At 39.9% G+C, this 14,069-nt stretch overlaps 1 long non-coding RNA gene across 3 annotated transcripts; it reads right to left on the bottom strand.

The window, feature by feature from the left end:
- Positions 1-2,623: 2,623 nt before the first annotated feature.
- LOC129602436 (uncharacterized) lies at positions 2,624-12,587 on the bottom strand. Of its 3 annotated transcripts, none has more exons than XR_008692409.1 (5): positions 12,064-12,587; positions 11,798-11,931; positions 4,031-4,142; positions 3,202-3,726; positions 2,624-3,044 (listed from the first exon to the last, which is right to left on the bottom strand). It is a non-coding gene; the product is annotated as an uncharacterized LOC129602436 (long non-coding RNA). The 3 variants fall into 3 exon arrangements; XR_008692407.1 differs by having other exon boundaries at positions 2,624-3,052; positions 12,064-12,586; XR_008692408.1 differs by having other exon boundaries at positions 2,624-3,052; positions 12,312-12,586.
- Between the last annotated feature and the right edge of the window lie 1,482 nt (positions 12,588-14,069).

Below are 14,069 nucleotides of genomic sequence, written 5' to 3'. Positions count from 1 at the left end.
CCGTGCAAGTGTGCACTAAACTGCTTGCACAGTGTCAGACATCCTATCGGGGCGGTTGGAAGCGACTCCCGTAAAAAAAACGACTGACCGTATAAAACGGCCATTTTCATATTAGGGTGAGTTAGCGGTAATGCTGTTTGTTTTCGCTGCAAATTTTTTCAAACTAGATATGAGTCATATGCGGAGAAGTATACGTTCAAATTTATAAGAAGCACTGTGTTTAGTTTTGAAAGGCTGGTCCTTCTAATCGCATCTTCGCAGAATCTGAGCAACATATTTCAGAAACGACACTTCGATGGCGGATTTTGAGTTTTCATAGTTTTTCTCAAACGCGACACCTGATATTTTCTTGGGTTGTCTCAGATCAGCCCAATTCCCCCTTGCCCAAGGGAAAATGCCCCAAAATTTTGGGTGTTGTATGGGGGACCGCTCATGGTCGTCGATCTCGGGAAAAGAATTTCAAATTTTCCTTAACCGTTTTGTTCAAGATTTTTCGAAGACTCCAACGGTGTATTCAAAAAAATTATCGGATGAAAACTGTAGAAACACTTCTTTTTTGAAAATTTACCGTGGACATTTTAGCAACAGTCGCTATCAACCGCCCGGGTTGATTGTCTAACACTGTGCAAGAAGTTTAGTGCATACTTGCACGGCGCATGGGGCTGTATATCATTGATTGGCCGCACTGTAAAAAATAGTGCCATCTTGAGCCGACGATACAGTATACGAACGACAGAACATAACTACCAACCCTCGTATTCATTATTTAAACGAATGTTCTGTAGCACACCCTGTAGTACAACCAGTTGCACAATATAGCCACCCGTATGCACAGCGCTATCGGCTTTACTGTAAGTGTAACCACATTTACGAAGTCCATTGTACATCCTGTAGTACGCTATGATGTATAAACCGTCACCCTGTAGTACACCTTGGCGTACATCCTCTAGTACAACTTGATGTAAAATCATTGCGGTTTTACCTAAAATCTGTAGCGCATCCTGATGGGAGCGGCTATGGCTATGATCGAAAAAGCCTAGAATTTTTGTATTTTCTCCCTTTTTTTAAAACCAGTTTATTTTTGCAACAAAAATGTATTGTACATTTTGTGTGTTTTTTGTACATTGGCGTTTATTTTTAAAAACGATGCACTAAATCTTGTCGCGTAAACATTATCATCCACATGAAAAGCACGACAACAACCAGTTTATAACGACACGACTAGGATAAATTAGACTGTCCGTCGTCGATATCAATCCGTGACGTTCATGAACAGGTTAAATTCACCAAAAACGCAATCAGCAGAAACCAAGACGTCAGAATGGTTTTTTTATAAAATAAACAAAAACCGATGCTTTAATTTAAAAAGTCAATATTTCATGCACATTGTTTGTATTGCCGCTAACGACACGTTCTGCATTTCCAGTATGCATTCAAAACTCAAAGTTCTGTGGGCAGTTAGGATTGTTGGTTAAGGCGAAATGGCGCGGGGATTGTTGGTTAAGGCGATACGCCATCATGTAGCTTACGTGTTACTGTATCAATGGTAATTTTTTTAAAAATCGTTACGGAGTACCCCAAGCACGCCATTTCGCCTTAAGGAACTGCTCATTGGTGGAGGGTGCGGTTTGTTATGCCGTTAGGTTTACGAGGAGCAATTTTCCCGTTAGCCGCGCGCGAAGTAAACGCTTACTTATGTACTTACTGTATTGGCTGCGGCAGAGAAAGGCGAAAGCGTGAGCGTGAACGAAGTTCTGCCTCTCCCACCGTTTTGATGTTTTTTTAATTTCACTGACTTTATTTAGTTTTAATACGTAACAATTATTGCTTGACTATTAACCGAAGGCGGAGCCGCAGGCGACGCCGAGCTGCGGCGCGAGGGAAGCTCGCGGAACAGCAAGCGAGACAGCCAATCTCGGGAACAAAAATATGGAATTTGGGAACAAAATACGAATACGAATAAGACAATTCGCAGTGTTCGACGTGGTCCAAACTTATTCGTGCGAATATCTAGAATTTATTGGTTAGGACTAAAAAGACGCATAACCCTATGCCCAGATATCCGTACGCATGTGCCATGTGGCAAGTGCCCTTGTACGACAACCGGATATTTTAGCTGAGTCGTACAGCGCACTGCGCTGCATGCGTTCCGAATGCTGTGCGTGGGATTATGCGTCTTTTTATTCCTAAGCCGTATAGTCTATGTACAATACTCGCAAAAAATAATTATAATCTGAAAATATGAACTGGATACCACTTAAATTAGCGCTTATCGCTTGATATTTACTGAAAAGTTTAAGTAATTTCAAATTATATCGATAGCAGAAAAATTGGCACACCGATTCCCATTATTTTACATTCTTCGGTAACTGACCGTTACTAACAGTAATGGTACGATCAATTTAAAACTGATAGTCTGTGGCAGAATTATATACGAGTGACGAAAGTGATGATGTTAGGCGGATGTGTTTTATTGCACACAGTATACCCATTTGGATAAAAATGTAAGAGAGATTTGTAGTATGTATTTGCATATTTTCTGTGGCAGTCTAACTTAAAAAGTCCCAGTTGTGTTTTAGCAGTTAGCAATAATCGGATCGACTCGTTTTCATAGAATGTTATCATTCACTGATCCAGCAGTAATGCTATTTATATGAGAGCTGACAAGCATAGTATAAGAAAACAGACAATTATTTCAAGCATACAATTAGCAACAAGCACACGCGTCGTCGTCCTCTAGTAATAATGTTTGCGTTTGCACACGAAGGTATGAAAACTGCACGGCTGTTTATAACTGCAATTTAGACATTAAAAGCAATTACAATTTCTTTTTAAGAACTGTACATACATGGTCAATCGTTATCCTTGTCCGTTCTAGGCGTAAGGATCTGGGAGAGCGGAGGAAGTGGGACTAGCTATAAACCCGTCCCATGGTGGCTTTGGTGCAGAACTGCACCCAAGTCTCTTTGGGTCGAAGGGTGTCAATGGTCCACACGAGAGGACTGTGGATAATGGATGGACGTTGTTGTGGTATCCACTGTATCCTATAAAACTAAAAAATACCATCAAAAATAATAGTTTTTTGGTAAACATTTTTAGTACAGTAACCCTATCACAAGACGATACTGTTTATGTAAACATGGCTGTACGTTGTCTCAATATTTATATTGATATTCTTGTGGTGGAATTATGCGGACTTACGTGTCAGTCCGCAATATGCCACAACAGCATCAGGGTGGTTGAACTGTTAACTAGCCCCCGGAAAAACGGTACCTAAAACTCGTATCAGGATTATCAATACATTACGTAACGCAAGTAGGAGGAGGGGGGAGTTTTTGAAACGTTACTGTACTGTTTATGATAAAAGGGGGAGGGTTCAAAAATGTCTTACATGTACAATTTATTCCAATCTGGCGTCTGGAGGTGTTTTTACTTTGTTACTTAGCGTTCAGCGGAAAGGATCTCAGCTTTGTTAGCATTGGTGACACGGGGAAAGGAGTATTCAAAGCTGTAAATTTTTGCGTTACGTAATTTATGGATGGTCCCTAACTAATTGCCATTAAAAATTTTCTTTAGCGCAACTAGTTTTTGTTATACGATTAATTCTTTGCCTGAGATATTGCTCCATCTTGATCTCGTATAATCCTCGTCTGGGTTGCTGGCGGATGCCGGCTAAATCATTGAGAAATAGGCGTAGCCGTCGTCATCAAAGTCCAACAGCGGTTTCTGCAAACAGCAAGCGCGAATAATTTGCAGAAATTCTTCAACATCGATTTTGATTGTCATTTAGATGGGTTTAGACGTTTATTGTACGGAAAGGATGTTGGGCAAATGTCACTTTACAAGCCAGTTTATCAATTTCTTGTATAAACTGTCGTGGCATTAAAATTGTAGCGGCATTGTCCGCGCGAATTTAATTCAACGAAGAATAAATATCGTAACATTTGCTAACAATAAGTTAATTCTTTGATTTTACGATATGTTTATACGATTTAAATATCTGAGGTCCACCTATGCACGTAATGCGTACCAACTGTGGCGTGGCGAGTCGTGATATGGAGCTTGTTAGCGCAGTGAAATCTGCATGAAGTATGCTGGATCCATACATCCAAATTCGGGCAGATAAGGACACAGGAGGAGACCTGCTTTTTAAACAAATTTGTTAAGCTGTATACTATGCTTGAAAGTTGAAACTATTCAAGTAGCGACAAATACACATTCACGAGTTATGCCAAACTCCATTTTATGGCGCGCTACACCGCACTTTTTATGATCCATATGCATTTTGCATCGACGATGCAGATATCAATCCAGATTATAAAAATCCATACAAAGTGTTTATAAAACATTTCTCTTTCATAATTGTCTTGAATTTCGAGAGAAATGAAATTATCATTTTGATAGACACAGTGTACCGGCAACCGCTCACAGCACAACTTCGCGCTAAATTCTTGCTACCGGCACCTTGTAATCGTTTCCAAATACAAGCGGCAAATTTCAAATGTATAGAAATCTATGAGATTACAAAGAGTAAAAAGATTGTTTCAAATGAAATGAATACGCCTCGTCTGAAATTTTGATTTTGATTAAAATTAATGTTTCTTGCCGACCATCATTTTTTGCCTACTCGTCTAGCACGACGGCTACTACGTGGTAGTATTATTGGGCTGTGGCGGAACTAATGTTAACTGGGCGCCATTACTGATTAGTGTTTTAAAGAAGCAACAGTTCTCGTACATATCCAATAAAATAATAAATTATTATTTTAATTTTTCCAATAATTTTCAACAAAATTTGATGTTTTGTTCTACGCCATTCTAAAAATTTGCTAATGTGTTGTACAAGTTCTCTCTGTCGAAGTCTCTTATTAGGGTTCTTCACCCGCCTGATCTGTTTTTTTTTTGTTTAATCAGCTTACTGTCAACAACAATCAGGAAGACTTTCACAAGGTCATAAACTAACACAGAAGAATAGACTTTCATACGAAAGCCGTACATAGATTGAAACTACAACAACAATGCGGCAGAAAACGACTTCACGGTCAACGACTTTCAAACTTTTGTGGCATGAGTCACTTCATGCGTTTTTATGCCACAGATTATTCACCCGTTACTGGGACGGGCCTGTACAATGGACGGCACGAAAATTGTCGTTAGCCGCTCTCGGCTTACAGCGCATACGATGAAAGAGTGCCGCATATGTAACGCTATATGCCTATTGCATATAGCGGCTAATTACTTTATCGAAATGGCTACGCGCGAGAATATCGCGCGCGTAGAGGTTTTACTACGCGCGAGAGTTTCTCACGCAAAGTCAAATGAGTACGCGCGCGAGTTAGCGAAATTAGAAAAATATAATGGGTTTATGAATAAGCAGTAACGCGGCAAGCAAAAACCAGTACCATAACAACCATGGTCATGCAATTGTCCGAATAATTTCTAGGACGTAAAATTGTGTCTTATACCGGTACTATGTATTAGCCGGCATAATTTCGTCTTACAGTACAGTACTAGCCGGCACAGTTAAGCTACCTACCGGTGCTCGTAACGGTTTTGTGTGTGTTTTACTTGTAAATTTGTACTATTTACTCCTCTAAAATGGACTCGACTTTGTTAGAAACTGGCGACCGCTTAATTTCCTACGAAGCAGCTGTACTGGGGAAAACTGACCAATTAGGTCTTCGTAAACCCAGGAGGAAACGCCCGGACATCGAAAACTCCGTCTGGGCGAAACGGCTTCCATACGAGCACAGCGACTGATGGCGCCCTTGCCTCCTGGTCAAAACGAAATCGTGAGCGAATACGGCATCACCCCGGTTCTCACAGAAGACATTTCAAACCTAAACCGCTATGGCTCTGAGCTGGCGCTCCGGCGGTTAATCGCTGGGACCTATCATCTACAAGAAGCTTTCCCACAGCGACGAGGGTTGGAATCGCCAGCGAAAACTGCTATTTGCCAGCCAAATGACTATTGTTTTGTTTTGTGCGGACATGCTTCCAGCGAAACATGGTCAAGGATATTGTGCAGTCACTTTTCAACGGTGTAAATCACAATAACCGTGTTGCGATGACTCTCAAACCGTCACATATCACCGATGCTTATCATCGCAAGTGCTATAAAAATGGCAAGCGGTCTGAATCAGACCCATTTTTGTGTGATAACCGTTCGCTGTTTAGCTCTGCATCCCTGTCCAATTCGCCTTTTTGAACCGATAGGTCCTGATCACCTGGTCACCTCTCTACTTCCTATCAAAAGACACAGGAGAGGCAGAGTTGGTCAGACTGGTCAAAATGCATATGGTCCAAGTTGCCAGTGCCACATGAATGGGACAGTCTACTTCCTTTCTTTTACTACTTTTCTGTATGTGATGGTGCTGATTATATGTGATTTCGTTTCGCAAGGATCTGGTAAAAAGAAAGCCAGAGATGCTTTTTCATATCACGCGGCAGCGGTTGTGATGTGACGGTCGTTCTGTGATAATGTGATATGTGATAAGATCGCCGCAACACGGTGAATGTCTGCGCGCTATACGATTGCATGAAACCGGACGCCGTACGAATCTACTGCTCCACGGGGCAACAGCCAACAGATCTGCTAGAGTTACAGATGTTTTGATTGTTCTGCTTCCCAGACTCAAATGGACAGGCCGAAATCGAATACGTCCCTATTTATGGAGAGTCGCCGGCAAGCAACAGTTGCTTGACTGATGCATTTGCATTTGCTTATGATTTGCTGCTCCGCAAAACCATCCACCAAACTGCGAATTACAGCCCTGACTGAGAATTTTTGGGAATGGTTTCGCGAAATCATCGCTGCGGGAGTGTCAAAGCAACCGCCATCAGCTCAGGGACGAAATGCCCGTACTTAGACGGTGATCACCTTTCAAAGCATTCGCGTTTCCGCAAAAGATGCCGAAGCGTTGGAGAAAGCAGTGAAGCTGCCGGCTACGCGAAGAGATACTGTTATTTACATGTGAATTGTGACTGAGAATTATTACCCGTGATGCTGCTGCATTAAATCGTAATTTAGTATGGCTTTGTCGAATATTGTTTCGTCTATCAGCATAAAAATCAAAAACTATCGTGCGTAGCTGATTCGGTACTCGTACAGTTTTACTACCGGCGAGAGCTCTCGCGCGTAGTCAAATTACTATGCGCAGGAGCTCTCGCGCGTAGACAGAGTGCTACGCGCGTAGACCTGACCTTACTTTATGTAGCTACCGAAATACTTTCTACGTAAGTAAATGGCTGCAAATCGAAATTCCTAAACAGCGGAATAGATAAACAGCTCGGTATCTCAAATGAATGCAGAGTACACACTACACAGCAAATTCCGAGGTGACTTCGTAGTACTTCATAGCTGAATAGACAGAATAGTGGTTATCGACCGAGAACTATCGACCAACCACGCAAAGCAGTCTGGTCAATCTTAAGGTTAACCAAAGCCATTAGAATATACAAAGCCTGAAAGCTGATCTTATCAGCTTAACGAAGCTCCGCTGAGTTCGCATACGAGTCTACGGAGAAACGGCAAAAATTCCGCTGCCCAAAATGTCCAGATTTTTTGTCCGGTGACCACATGAAAGATAACCTTATTGAATTTTCGACGCACTGATCAGGTGTTCTTTTTTAACACTTCGACGACCTGTTGCTTAGCAGTTTTGAGCTGCCAACTGAAGTTGCCAATTGAAGGTGTTATTTTGCGGAAGTAATAACAACCGAAATAGATTTTTGAAACCTTTTTTTTCAGACACGAAGCTGTGTACGTATTGCTCAAATGACTCAAGTTCTTTGGAGCATTTTTTGGACAAAAATCAACCCATCTAGAAAAAAAACAAATTTTTTGACACCGGAAGTTACTTTTATTTATTTTTTTTAAACAAGATGCGCAAACATTTCTCATAAAAACTCTTCACAGTACTTTTGAAATAATTTTTCTTTAGCCTGATCAAAGTTAAAAATTTTCTGAAACCGTAGCGAAGTCTTATTGATTTTAGAAGTTGTTTTTCAAAATTGTTCAGGATGGGACGAAGAACCTTCTTTTGTACTGCGCTTTTCTTTGGTCTTACCGATTCTGCGCATGTAATGCCGCCACACTAGATTGTGTGCACACCGAAGAGTGGACTTCGACCACTCTTTCATGTGCGCTCGCGGGACAGCGCTATATCTTTCCATTGTCTAGCGTCTTTGTCATGCTCTATGCCTCACTGTGTAAACATGAGCCTTTAATATCTGCTCCTATCACACTTGCAAGCTGGCATGGTAATGATGGTACATATACAGTATAACAACCACAAGGCATCTTCCAGAATGAAAGAAAGCCCTCTTGAAACAATCTTTCTTTCAATGATTTTGACCACAGGTGGCAGTAGTGTAGAAAGATACGCCAGCCCGCCAAATCGCTCCTCGTCCGCAACGAAAAAACTTGAATAACTTTTTTCACGGCTATTACCTAATTTTACTCAACTTCCGCCCAGTAATAGATGTAACCCTTGTTATTAATACACAACTTTGAAAATTCCATATTTTTCGATTTTGCTACCATGGTATAAATTCTCATTAACGGATGCGCAGAACAAAGGCTGTTCTAGGCATTGTTCAACTGCTCGACTTGCCACCGCGATCCCGGAACTTTTCTTTTCAATTTATATAAAAACGGTGTATGAAATATTATATTTTGTTAATTTACTTATGACGCATATTAACTTGTGGAATAGTACGACTGTCCAATTTCCTACCACACAGATGTCGTTACTCGTTGGGAACATAACATATTATTAACAGTCATTAGGATGTGGCTTACGATGCTGTTGTTTGAATTTCGAATATTGCGAGTAGTGCTGTAGTCAGAGAAGGCCTCTTAGCTGCCTGTGCTCTTTCCAATCTATTCTCTGTGAATAAAATCTGAATTCGAAAATATCTGAGAAATTTCATAATTCCCAGCGATCTAAGAAATCTGAAATTTACACCTGCTAATATAATTACTATTATTATTACTATTACGGCACAAGAGCAGACAACCCTGAACGGCCCGGCCCGCAGGGACTTCAAGTCTGGTCGAATAACGCTAAAACTCAGAATAAAAACATAAGAAAGCATAAGAAACCTAACGAATCAAGGAAATTTAAAACGGTGACAACATTATGAATACTTTAAGCACTCTAATTAAAGGATTTCGACAAACTATGCACAAAAACTTAAATTTTTGGGAAACAGTAGCACGCTGAAATGTCCCTATGCCCAAAATGGCTGGACACGAAATTCTCAGCAGATATTATGGACAACTGTGGACTTCGGTACATTATCGCATTATTTATTTCGCGTAATTTATCGCGGGGTCTGCTAGCAGCTTAATAATACTCATTTTATTGGCGATACCCACCCGATTAACAAAAGTTGCAGACGCTGGTACATATTGCTAATACATACATGTACATATTGCTAATATTTAACGCGAAGTGGCTAGCAACTCGGTCCTTTTGCGTAAACGGGCATACCGTCGACGCGTTACACTTTTAGACAAAACCCTAGCATATCACACATAAAGAAATGGTTTTTGTACTTTAAAATAGGTTCAATAATAGTAACGCATGTTGTTGCTGAGAAATTAGCGTTTAAAGTGAAAAATTTGAAGTTGATTTTTACAGAGTACAGATCTGAAAAAAAATATTCAGAAACGGCCATTTTATAGAGTAAAGTATTAGAAGCTTATTATACGGACAGAATTTTTATTGATAAAAAACAGAAAAGGAAAAAAATCGGGGGTGCCAAAGAAGTACTTGGGACACTCTACTCCTGGATATATTTGACCATATCTGCTGAACAGAACCCTGAACAGAGATTCTGTCCGTATCACAAGCTCAGGTTGCGGTACTTTATTTAATGCGATTTTATTCGTAATTTTTTGCAAATAAATGTATTTACAGCTGATTTTCAAAGTTTTTTTTACGTTTTGTTCACTGTTAGCTTGCAAAAGTACACCTCTTTCACGGCTTTGGTGCCGGTACCGAGAGATGCTGGCTGCCGCACACAAAAGCACATGCACATGTGGAGCAACGCAGAACAGGCAGGCAGCCATATAACATTCATGCAGACTGATGCAGTCATAGACGCTAAAACAAAAGACTGCAATCAGACGGCAGATTTCTGAGATTTGCGTTTATGGCGTCTTTTGTTTCTCTTTCTTGTCAACAAGCTCAACAAAGCTGGACGGGGCAGTGGCAGATTTTGATCGCACCTGATTGCGATTATTTCAATGCCAACCACTGATGTCGGTGGTGATTTAAGGAATATGCCATCACTCACAATAAGTGCGGCGCAACCCATTATTTTGCGGTTCACCTTACGTGCCCCCCTCTACCACTCGTACAACTTTAATTTTTTGCTTGTTAACAAAAAAATATATACTCATTACGGTTATCGCTTTATGTAGTATAAAAAACGCTCTATAAGATGAGCTAAGGTAATTTTTGGGAATTATTTTGAAAATTCGCTAGCCACTTCGCGTTAAATACCTGAATACCAAGATACCTAGAGTACACAACACTAGTAAAGATCAAAAAGAAAACAACACGTTGGCCGCATTTGTAATATTTGTAATTTTTTATTTTGAACAACTGGGCAAAGCTTTGTGTTTTTCAAGCTCAGCTTTTTCGTAATGCTTCTACAGCTGGTCCTGTTGCGTTTTTGGCATTTATTGTTTTATTTTGAAACATTGACAAATTGTTTTGTTAGTATTCATGTTGTAATCTTGTTTATTGCTCCATACCCTTAAACACAACTGGTCGCAACCAATGCTTGTATGAGTTTTATCATATTGTGTGTACGAGTATGTAATCACTACTTGCAATGTATCAATGTATCACTACTTGCATCACTGTATGCTTGTATTGTGCAATAATTATATTTAACTTTTGCTCGTATACGAATAAACCGTAGTACGGATCAAAACCTGTGGAGTATAAATACATACAGCATGTATATATACTACAATTATGCTATAGGCACTGATGTGTTGGCACCGGTGTGTGGCTTTGCATTGATGTGTTTTATTCATGACTTTCTTCCTGTGGCGAATTCAAGAAGGGGGCACACGAACACGGAAGAGGGGGACAAGGGACACGCCTTCCCGGAATTTTTTCAAAATTAATACTTCAAAAAAGTAAAGAGGGCAGTAATGTTGATCGATTTTGCAAAAAATCGAGAAAATTACAATTTTTTGTTGAATTTTCAACGATTCTCTCCGTGGAACCGACAGTGTCACTTTCTCGCTCCGCACGAAAGTGGCTTTTATTGCAGCTTAATAAATGAATTTAACATCCATGAGTGAAATATACCTAGGCCATGGTCTGTATATATACAGACCATGCCTAGGCGGAGAGGTCGTCATATTCTACAATGTACTCATATGCTACTGAATTGTTAGTAAACCATGCTCCAAGAAGTGCATTAAAAAAGCTTTATAGTAATTTACGATTGTTTATAGAATTTCTAGCGATCCCTGCAATGAAAACATGCGTCGGCTTCGCGCTTGGCGTGAATGTTTACCCTTTCTGTAAACATTTTTAATGATACACCCTTTAATGGTTGCCCTTAGCTGCAAAAAAATTGGTATTATCTATTTTGACTAAATTGTTTTAAACGATACTCTACCAATTTTTGCAGCGAAATCGCTCGTTGGCCGGCTAGCAGTTCGGTATTTTACAGTACACGAATATTTGTTGAATAAATTCTCACCAGTAAGTACAGACTGTACGTACGGTCAGGCTCACAATGTTGAGTTTTATCATTGTCCTTACTTTGGTGGCAGTCCTTGTTGTGTTCCGAAGTGGGCAATCCCAGCGGCAACCCACGCTGGACATGCGTGTTGCATTAGGCTGCACTCTCCCGTCAAGCAAGCACTGCTGTTCGCGTTTACCGTAATATATCGCATCTGTCACGAAAAAGTATTTTCGTCAGAAAATGGTGTATGAATACAAATATCCTTACAGTTATCAACGATTGGCATATTGTTATAAACTGTAGTTTACATTACATCTATACTGTACATTACGACTACACTTACAGCGGTACAAGACTGCCGACTCTGTTTCACAAAATGCGGTAACATCACAGTTTTGCAACAGTAAATCAAAATAACAAAATTTCATTTAATGCTGCCGCTCCTTCCATTGTACCGAGAACGGAAGCAGCGTTGCCTCGCTGAATTACAAGACTACAAGACTACAAGTAAATACAAGTACAAGACTACAAGTAAATCAACATCAATCCACTAAATTAAATTTTTAACACAAAGGAGGGTTGAAAACACACCACAGCGGCGCTATCGCGCACCGGAATTAAGGAAGCAAGCAGCGTCCAAAAAGAAAATTCAACAAGAAACAAAAATCCCAGGTCACTTATACAAGCATGTACATTCTTTCAGAAAGTATAAGTCGATGTATCGAAAGATACAATCCAGGTCGGTCAACAACGAGTTTTGGATAATATATTGCACGTTTTGCCGCAGGCAACAATAAACTTGTTATGGTCTGAGAATATTGTATCGAAATTTTCACACTCGATTCTCTCGACACAGCAGTATAACACGTTTTTCTGATCGCGAGGTGAATGTTTTCTACGCGGCTGTTATTGAAAAGTGCGTGCCATGTACTCAGCCGTGTATCAAGTGCTGTGTGTCATTTCGCCGTACTTACTCGTCCACCTTTTGGTTTACTAATAATTATTATAGGAACAATTGTACAATGTCATACGGACATGCATTCCTGAGGGCCTTTACGAGCACACAGCTTTTCAACAGCCTAATCATTGTGTACACACTATACCTCCGCTCGAAAGCTAGCACATTCGTACATGGCACACACATTAATATATTCGACAACAATAATGTGAATACCGTATAAATACAGAATATTAATTGCATAAAATGTTAGAGAGAGAACCTGTTCCGACTGCTGGACGGCCAGAATGTCTAAAATTCGATACATATGAAGTATCCCGATTATTAGACCACGACTATTGCCTTAGGTCATGACTCACGAATCTCATTCAGTATTGCAAACCTAACATGTAAAACCAGTTCAAGACTTAACCACTGCCAAAACTATAATATTATGTCAATTGAAAACGTTTATACCATTGAAAAATTCCTTCTGGTACAATTGATAATACAGTGATTCAGTTCTTTTTAGTTTTACAGTCTAGTAACTTAAATTAAAATCTATCTAGTAACTTAAATTAAGGTGAAAATTCGGTAAATAATTGCTTCATCTCAGTATTTTCTGTTATACTTTCATTTAATGTGTCACAGTATAACCTACTTTATAAAAAAGTCCGGTTGAAAAACAATCACCCATTCAAAAACTAACTGGGATAAACTGCTCCGGACCCGTGTGGTGAAAGTGTTTTCTTTCCCCTGAATAGGATGTATGGCTCGCAACTGCTCTCTAACCGCTCTCTGTTCTGTCATGTCTGTCCAGAAGCACAAGTTGCACAACGCCGCACAAGACGTGGCCGCTTGCGCGCGCAGGCTGTAGTCAGGCAGACAGTCTTTCTGCATTCACTTCAATACTGTTAGCATGTTATTTATTTCAGGGTATTAATGTTTGTTCCATTACTGCATTAATATGGTTGTGTATGGTTCATTCATTTACTTCTTGAATGTTTCAAAATCACACCAAAGCAAAAGTGCAAAAAGAGCGACAGAAATCAGTCCACTCTGAGAGAAGATATAGCAATTTAAAAATTTTAAAATCGAATTAAGAAAAGCCGAAAATTTTTTCAAAAAATCTGTAACGTACACTTTTTACTTTATGTTATAAGACGTAACATGTTCGCTCAGGGGGTATCGAAAATGTGAAGGAGTCGAATGCAGTTCGAAGAAAACCTTTTTGTTTACTGACCGGTGTTTACTGCGAGTCAATCGGTGTTGTGCTGGTCATGGCACACCTTTGGGTAGTAAAACCATTCTGCTCTTTGGAATCAGAAAGAATGCCGTAATAGACTGATGCACCAAAGAATAAATGCGTCGTAACCAACATGCTCTATAATTACCGTATTTTCACCTTAAAC

Source organism: Paramacrobiotus metropolitanus, unplaced genomic scaffold (genome assembly GCF_019649055.1).
Source record: "Paramacrobiotus metropolitanus isolate TYO unplaced genomic scaffold, Prichtersi_v1.0 Parri_scaffold0000465, whole genome shotgun sequence".
NCBI lineage: Eukaryota > Metazoa > Tardigrada > Eutardigrada > Parachela > Macrobiotidae > Paramacrobiotus > Paramacrobiotus metropolitanus.
Note: the sequence above shows the minus strand (reverse complement) of the source record. Positions and strands in the feature narration are given on the sequence as shown.